Raw genomic sequence first — 8,945 nt, 5'->3', positions numbered from 1 at the left:
GTGGCCTGAATTCTTTTCTGCATTCTTTGTTTTTTTTCAAGCTAAAATGCCTGAAATGACTTAAGAGAAAATGAATTGTTCGCAAGAGTTCCTACTGAACGGGGGAGGGGGACTTGTCAGAGCTGTTTAAAAAAAAAATAAAAAGCTTTAATGGACAAAAAAGAAATCAGTTATTTTTAAATGTTGCCTTTTGTGCAGTTTCTGGTTTTCCCCTCAAGCTGTGTCAAGTGACATAATAAAGTTGCTGCAGACATGAGAGGTTGTAGTGCTTTCCCCCAGCTTTTCTTCTCTTTTCTATAGTAGCCCCGCTGCTGTTAGTAATGCTCATTTTGTAGCAAAGTTTCTTTTGGTGGGAGGGGAGAGGGTGGGAGAGCTCGTGTAGAAAGAGAAAATTAAAATAACAATTGAGTCACGTTGTGAGGTACAACCTTCTGACACTGACTCAGCAGGCCTGTGTATTTTTGTCATGGGGGCAATTGTCCAAGTGACACATGCTGACCTGGTTGACTCAGTTAAAGCATTTGAAATTAAAAGTTGCTACAGACTTAAAGCCCTGTGGGGTCCTAAACTATGCAGTGTCTTCCTAAAGACTTGAGAAGAGCAAGAAAGACAAAGTGGGTGGGTGGGTATAGGGAGAACTATAGAATGGACAGTAATGTTGCAAATCATTTACAATTTAATATGTTCAGAGGTTAGACCAGGGGAGTAAAAAGTGAAAGCACCATACTTAAACATACCCACAATCCCGGAGAGGATGGCTCAGAGCTTCCAATTCTAGCACAGCTCCATGTGTGAAATTTCCCAGCAATAAGGAAAAGTCCTTGATTTCCCCCTTAGGATTTCCACCAAGCAGTGGCAGCAGGATGCAGACACCTATTCCCTACATACCTCAGCAACAAGGGGGATTACAGAGGTGAGCCAGGAGTAGATGGGGGCATTGGGGAAGCCAGTAGGAAAAAAGACATTAAAGTCAGGGGCTACCTAAAAAGGACATTGTATGAGAGAGAACCCCATGGCAGCTTGGGAGGATGTTCCTGGGGGGCAGTGTGAACCTTAGGCCCTATGGGGCAGCCCCCTCCAGTCTGGCCCCTAATTTCCCTTCCCTCTATTCTGTCTACCACTTCCTCCCTTCATCCTCCATCAGGTCCCTACATGGATCTGTGGGCAGCAGGAGGAATAGAGAGACGACTCAGCCTTTCCTCAATCTTACTGCCTGAACCCAGGTGTAAGCGGGGGAATGGTCCCGCTATTGTGGGGAACTTTCCTGGCTTCTGCACTACCCCGGTGAAGTGGGCTAGCAAAAGGATCCGAGTCCTTGCTCCCACTTCCTTTACCCAGAGGCCTCCCTGCCCTTGAGGACTCCCCTTCCACTGTCCTGTCTGGCAGAGTCCTCGTAAACCCCGACAAGGCTGGGCCCAGGATTCCTGGGGGGCTCAACCCCCCAACCCTGCTGTGGTCACCCAGGACAGGGGCTAGGGTGTCCCCACTCCAGGGTACTCTCTCTGCACTGGGCACCTCCCTGACCCACTGATCATTTCATACAATTTAAAGCAAATACACGTTGTTTAATTAACAATTAATTTTAAAAAAGAATAAGAAAAAATGGGAAAGGTTAAAGGACAACACATCACCCCGCTCTGTGGCAGGGAACATCACAAACAGTGTCTCTGGAACGTCAGGGAAGTTCACAGTCTGTTCCTTGTAGGTCCCAGGCTCCTTCCCAGGCCCTGGCTGTGCTGCAGAGACGCTGCGGGTTGGACACTTGCTCTGGCGGTGGCCACACGCTCTCAGGCTCTAGGTGGCAGGACCCTTCTTCCCAGCGTTGCCCCTACCCTGACAGGGTTACAATCCCCCTCCAAGTCTGGGCTGCAGAGCCTCTTGGCTGAGGCGTCTACCTGTGCTGGGCCCACTGCCCAGGGTCCCCCTCCTCTCCCCAGCTGCTCACCGCACCCAGCTCCGGACGGCTCCGGCTCCAGCTCTAGCTCCACTCGGCCTCAGCACGGCTGCTGCTGCTGCTGCTCTGCCTTCAGCTCCCTGGGCTGCTTCTCTGGCCCCTCTGGCTCTGGTTGCTACAGCTCTGCTCCCAGGACAGCTCGGCTCTGCAGGCTGCTTCTGTGACGCTGCTCCCAGCTCTGACCTGCTTCCTGGCTGCTTGTCTGGCCCCTCTGGCTCTGGTTGCTGCAGTTCTCCTCCCAGGGCAGGTCTGCTCTGTCTGGGCTGTGCTCTGGTTTTGGGGCTGCAGCTCTGCTTCCAGCAGCTCAGCTCGGCCCCTGCTCTCTCCTTAGCTCGGCCCCACTCTGTCTGACCCAGGCAATTCCAGTTCACATGGAGGACGGGACCCCCCCGGCCTCCTGACTCCCTGATTAGCTGCCCGCCCTGTCAATCAGGCTGATCTGGAGCATTGGCTTCTCCCCATTGTTCCTGGGGACTGTCAGTCTCAGGTTCCTGATTTGCCATCGACCCTTCCCCTTTTAGTGCTTGGGGGCTAGCCAACCAAAACACCCCCACTGAATGTTAGTAAGGGGGCAACAGTCCCCTTACACAGGCATCATTGCTGCCCCCAGAGTGCTAGAGGAGCCACTGCAGCTGACTCCATCTTGTTGCAGCTGGGGTGTGGATAGGCATGAGGGGGCTGCCTGACATGACACTTGTTGGCAGCCTTGCTGGATATGTCAGCTAAAATGAGTGAGTTAACATTCTGTTGAGGTGAATGGGAGCAGTTCACAACTGCCACAGCTATTAGGCCTTATTTGGAGGTGCTGTGTAAGAGAAGAGGAGAGTAGAAGGGTTTGTCTACATGAACATTTAGTTGATAGCAAGATGGGATGTGAATCGACTCCATCCTTGCCTGCCACAGACCAACTGTCCACGTGAACCCTGCTGACATGCATTAACAGTTTGTTAGTGTGCTTTGAGCTACTCCCCTTTGAAATGGGAATAGATCAAAGCACATTAACAAAACATTAATGAGCATTTGCAGGCTCCACACAGAGAGTTAAACCATGGCAGGGAGTAGAGTCACATCCCAGCTTTCCACCAACTGAATGTTCATATAGACAAGCCCTAATTTACATGGATGACATGGACATGTTGAAGGGAGTCTAGAGGGAATAATGTGAACATTTCACTAAATTTAATCTCCTTCTAGATTCACTTGGCCCTGGTCTACATGACCAATTTATGTCGGATTTAACTACGTCACTCAGGGGTGTGGAAAATCCATGCCCCTGAGCAACGTAGTTATGTGGACCTAGCTCCCAGTGTAGACAGTGCTATGCCAACAGGAGGGCTTCTCCCATCAACATAGCTACCACCTCTCGGGAAGATGGAGTATGCTAGTCCAGAACACCACCAGTTACCATTGGACTCACCGCTGATTTGGTTGAACCAAGCTATTTGCTTGAATTAGAAACATTGTGATTTGCAGATTTCTCCACACTATTATCTGTTTTTATAAGGTTACATCATATGCAGTGGCAGAGGCTGATTTTGAATAGTCTCCTTGAAAAGAAAACATTCAATTATTGAAAAAGTTCATTTGGAAGCAATGTTGTGTAACACACTGGGTAGAACTGAACTAACCGTTCTGAGCGAATAACTTATTGATTAAACATAGTCTTTTTTTTTTTTTTTTTCTGTTTGGCAAATCCATCCAGGAACAGATCATTATTTCTACATACTAGTTATTGTTAAAATAGCATTTCCTTCAAATATATTTCAGGCTTCATTTTTCTTCACGGAGACCATTGCTCTGTGCGAGCATTTAATATTCATAATTCTAAATTTGGGCACCTCCATCTCAGCTATTGTTTCTGTCCCCAAATTGGATGATTGTCAATCTTAGGCTGACCCTGGGGATTTTAGAACATTTATAATCATGTCTTTTTTGCTTCCACATAAGTGCTTTATATTCTTACTACATCCATAAACTGGAAATTTAAAAATAGTTGGGATCTTTCTAACAGTGCCTGAAGCCCCCACCCTTCCTCACTACTGCTCAACTTTTTTTTTTTTTTTTTAATGACAATTGGTTGGTTGCGAGACAGCTGCCATCTTAAGAGACACCTCAGGGAGCAAACCAGGGGCCTACAGAGATAAAACCATGATCTGCTACAGCTCTCTGTGGAGAATAGTAACACACTGTCATCCTCTGTGGATCCAGCACAGAGTGGGGGTGGGGATCTGTAACACCACCCTCACCAATGGGTTATGTTTTCTCTTCTCATGCTCTCCCTGTCTCCTACCATCCTCACTCCTAAAATGTACAAATGTGAGCCTCTGCCCAAGCATTTGTGCAACTAGAGGATTGCTTGCAAAAATCTTTTCCCCCTCCCCTCCTCCAAATTCTAGGTCTGGAGTTTGCCCAGCAATGTTAAATAAATAGAAAGCAAAATTATTTCAAAAAAGGTTCAGAGCGTTGTTCCTCAGAATTTTTGGCTTCAAGAATTGTGCATGTCTTGTGTCAGGCCCAACCAAGCCTTGTCTCACCACGAGTCCCCTGTTATGATAAGGCTTACACATCAAGGCAGCATCTCATCATCTTTCTGTTTGTGGGACACTTAAGTGAACAGGAGATCTGTGTCAAAATTGATGTCAGGAGAGATCAAGTCACAAACTGCTTTCTCGCAAACTGTACCGTTAAGTGATCAAGGGAAAGCAATGTCCTGCTTAAATCACTCTGCCTACGAGAGATGGGAAAAGGAAATTAAGCAGCTGAGGCCAGATGCTCAGGTGGAGTAAATCAGTGTAAGAAGGATGGTCTAGTGGTTGTGGCACTTGCCTGGGACTCATGAAAGATGGGTTCAATTTTCTGCTCGGCTACAGCCTTCCTGTGTGCCATTAGACAAGTCACGTAGCCCTGTGCTTAAAATTTATACTGACATAACTATGTAGGTCAGGGTTGTGAAAAAAACCTCACTTCCCCCTAATGACATAGGCATGCAGACAAAAGTCCCCAGTGTAGATGCAGCTATGCTGGCACAAGGGTGATTCTGTTGACATAGCTAGTATCATGCAGGGAGGTGGTGTTCCTACACTGGCAGAAAAACTCCTCCTGTCAGCATACGCTGCTTCTACACTAGGGAGTTATGCCAGCATGGGCTCTGTAATGTAGATATCGCCTTAGTCTCTTTGTGTCTTGGTTCCCGCTCTGTAAGTTGGAGATAATGGCACTGATTTACCTCACAGGGATGCTGTGAGGATAAATACTAAGGACTGTGAGGTGCTGAGATACTGCAGTGTTGGGCCTTATAGATAACTAAGATTCCTAGGGGATAGATAGTCTAGATCTATTGAAGTCAGCTGAAAATCCGGTGCTGGTGCTAGGCAGAGGGGGACACAGGTGTACATGTCTGAGCCGTGGTCCTGATTAGACTTGTTCTGTGTAAATGAAACACCTCTTTAGTTTACTGTAGAACCACATCTTTTGTCTCAATTGAGCAGGACCTGGCACAACAAAAGTGAAATATTTCCCCTTCACTGCTGCTTAGGAATCTGATTCTACTCCCATTAAGGACAATGGCAAACCTCACATAAGTATCACTGATGTACAGTCAGGGCCTAGGGGTCTAGGGAAGAGAAGAACAATAGAGAAGGGATCTAGAGATGGGCATGGACCAACGCCCTGTACCCAAACCTGCTCGACCTTGTCAAGTTAAGACCAGAATCTGAAAGCTGTGCCTTAGCCTAATTTTTAATGGGGTCTTTAGGAGACTGAGATATGGTAGAGTGACTGTGGAGAATCCAAAACTTTGATGTTCATATGGGATGGAACTCATCCCTGTGCAAGGGACTAGCACAAGAACACTTAATTCTTCCAAATAGAGCCTAAGTGGGATATAAGTGCTGCATAGGATTTCTGCTGGCCCTCTGCACTGGGGTGAATTTCACCCTAAATATCCATCCATGCCCACATCTATGGCATACCAACTTGAAAAGCTCCATGTCTAATTTGTCTTTGAGATTAAAAAAAAAACTTGTGAAATTTACCAAACACCGGTCTGACCCTTTGTGCCAGAAGGGTGAGGCGTGATCTCTCAATGCTGGAAGGTTCGCCCACAGATAACGTATACACTGTTTTGCCCAGGGCCGTGTTTTTCCCTCATCTGAAAAACTCTCTCTCTCTCTCTCTCTCTCTCTCTCTCTCTATTTTCTGTATTTATAAAGTTCTTTTGTCAATGATGAAGCCTTCTGCTGTAGTGCACATGTTCTCAGAGTAAACACTCAGTGCAAGTCAGGTACAGAGGTGTATGTTTCTCTGAAGCTGCCCACTTCAGTTTTCTCTTTATCAAATAAATTAAAGGCACTTCATCTATACTTATAAGTACATCATTACTTCTGAGTGCTATATCATTATTATCAAAGTGTTCTTACACCATCAGAGAAAGACCTTGACACGCTGTAAATAACTTTGCCTCTTGCTTTGATACTACACAGACTCCTGAAATTGTATTTATTGTCTGCAGGCATTATGGATGCCTAATGTGAAAGAGCTGGAGAGCACACACTCAAAATGAATGGCTATATATTCTATTTCTATTCATAACCATTCTCTCCCTCAGATAGGGTTTGATATATCTTCTCGAGCTTTGAGGCTGAAAAGGGAAAATAAACTAGACTGATTCTTTCTTTGAGAAGTTTACCTCCCTTCCCCCACCCCACCTCAATAAATGGAGGGGAGGTAAAGGATTATGGGAATAGTGATGGCTGAACCTCAAAAGCTTTAGAGGTTCAGTCTGGAAGTTTATTCATAAACTTACCCTGACCCTCTTTGATTTGTGAATCTTGTAAGCCTCTATCATGAGATTTCAAGTACTTGCTACCCCAAGTTGGCCCAGGCCTACCAGACACAGTCACCATTGTTTAGTACTTCAGTGTCCAGTCCTAGACAAAACCAAGAAGTTCAGAGTTCTGGAAGGGAAATATATTAAAGCCAATTAATGGATCAAGCCCTAGATACACTGAAGACTAAATTTTGAACTATGAACCACTTTAATAGTTAGACTGCTCTGGGACCACAAAGCCAAGGATGAAGCATGTGACAGCAGGGGACAAAGCATTCTCAGTCAAGGGGACTGGCTATGGAACAAGCTTCCAGAGGAGCACAGGAGAATCTAGAGTCTGACCATATTTTGGAAACACTGTAAAACCTTCCACATTGAAAAGGTCTTTTCACCATAAGAGGGACACAAACATTGACACCCTCTCAAAAAAACCCAGTGTGATGGATTATTACTAACCCCACATTGGAGAGCAAGGGGTTAAGGAACAGCTCTGGACCCAGGCAGCCCCACCCAGCCACCCCTGAAAAGTCCACACAAGCTGGAGGTAGGGCTTTAAAAAGGGGAACAGAGCAGTTCAGAGACAGACAGTGGAAGGGAACAAAGGGCTGCTCTGAGTGGAAAGTGCTGCCTAGGAGGTCATTGCCTGAGAACTGACCACACAGACCTGCGCAAACCCAAGTGACTGAGTGTGCAGGTCAGAGACTTGATTGGAGCAATTTACTCTGGGAAGCAAAAGGGGACTGGAATAGGAAGTGTTCGGGGAGGCAGCTTAGCACCCGAAGGTATCGGGCGGAGCTGCCCACCATCGAGCCCTGGACCAGAGCCCGGTGGAGAGGGCAGTCCCAGGCCCCCCTACCCACTCTGAGAAGATATTGCACCACTTGGAGTCTTCACGTAGGTGAGAGATCAGCTGAAAAAGGCCTTGACTGGTCAAGGGCTCAGCCCCCAATAAAACCTTTGCACTAAAGGGGAGGAATAGAAACCCTTGGGGCGGAGGTACTGAAGGACTAGACTGTGCTTTTCAACGGGGAGGTGGCCTGCCAACGCCCTGCCTAACCATTAGGCATCACTCTTGGTGATTGTGCACCTTAATCTATACCCAGCCAACCCAAAACAAAAGTAAATTAATAAAATCTAAACACAAACAAAAACCCTCCCCTAAGCAGAGTTTTTACCCTGAAAAGGGAGAAGGGCCAGACTCCATGAAATCCACTAGGGACTTTGCTATTGCTCTCAATTTTACATGCAGGCACTCAGATGACGGCTGGTAGGACATAGATTAGACAAATAGATCAAACATTTTAGAACGTTAAAGAAATCCTAAACACATAGGGAGGTCAAGTGTACAGTGAACCGTAAATCCTTACCCTGACTTTCCAAAATATCCCAACAAGTAAGAAATAGCAGAAATATTTTCCAGCACTACTTGTGAAACAACTCATATGTGGAATGTCAGACAAAGTCCTCGCACCTATTTCTTCCACTACACTCTCTCGTTCAGTTCTAAATCTTGTTCCCAGTAAAGGCTAATTGCCTCCAACAGACTATACCACCCTGAGATCTCATAGCATCATCATATAAACCAATGGTTGACAAAGGATTGAAGGCAGCAAGGACATTAGAGTTCAGAGAAATGTCATAAAGCCATCAGTACTCCCACAGCAAAGCACCCTGGTGGCTATATAGCCAGTGAAGATGGAGAGAGAGGATATTTAAATAATTGTTATTCAGGTTACTAAGGAATGCCATTCTGCTCAATAGATCTGTTCCATGGGTGCATTTAAAAGCATAGCTTTACTGACTAAAATAAGTTTTTGTCTCCTTTTAATTCCTGTTAAGACAGAAGGGCCAATACAGCCTTGGAAGAGTCAGCTGGATTCTAGTCTGCTTTAATTTACTAAATATTGATTGCAGAACCTTTATTGTTGGTGAGAAATGAGCCAGAAAGAACTCAGCTTAGAAAAAAAAACACGTTTTTATTACTCTTTTACTTATTGTCTCTCAGTGATTCCAGATCAAGTCTGCCCAACAGGGGCTTGAACCTACACTAAGTGAAGACAATGGCAAAGCTCCCATTGACTTTAAAGGTATGTCTACACTTAGAGTTTTTGCGCTGTCAGTTTCACCGGTGATAGGGAACACTGGTTTGGGTACGTACTTACT

The sequence above is a fragment of the Chrysemys picta genome, chromosome 4 (genome assembly GCF_011386835.1).
Source record: "Chrysemys picta bellii isolate R12L10 chromosome 4, ASM1138683v2, whole genome shotgun sequence".
NCBI lineage: Eukaryota > Metazoa > Chordata > Testudines > Emydidae > Chrysemys > Chrysemys picta.
This window is presented reverse-complemented; position numbering follows the sequence as displayed.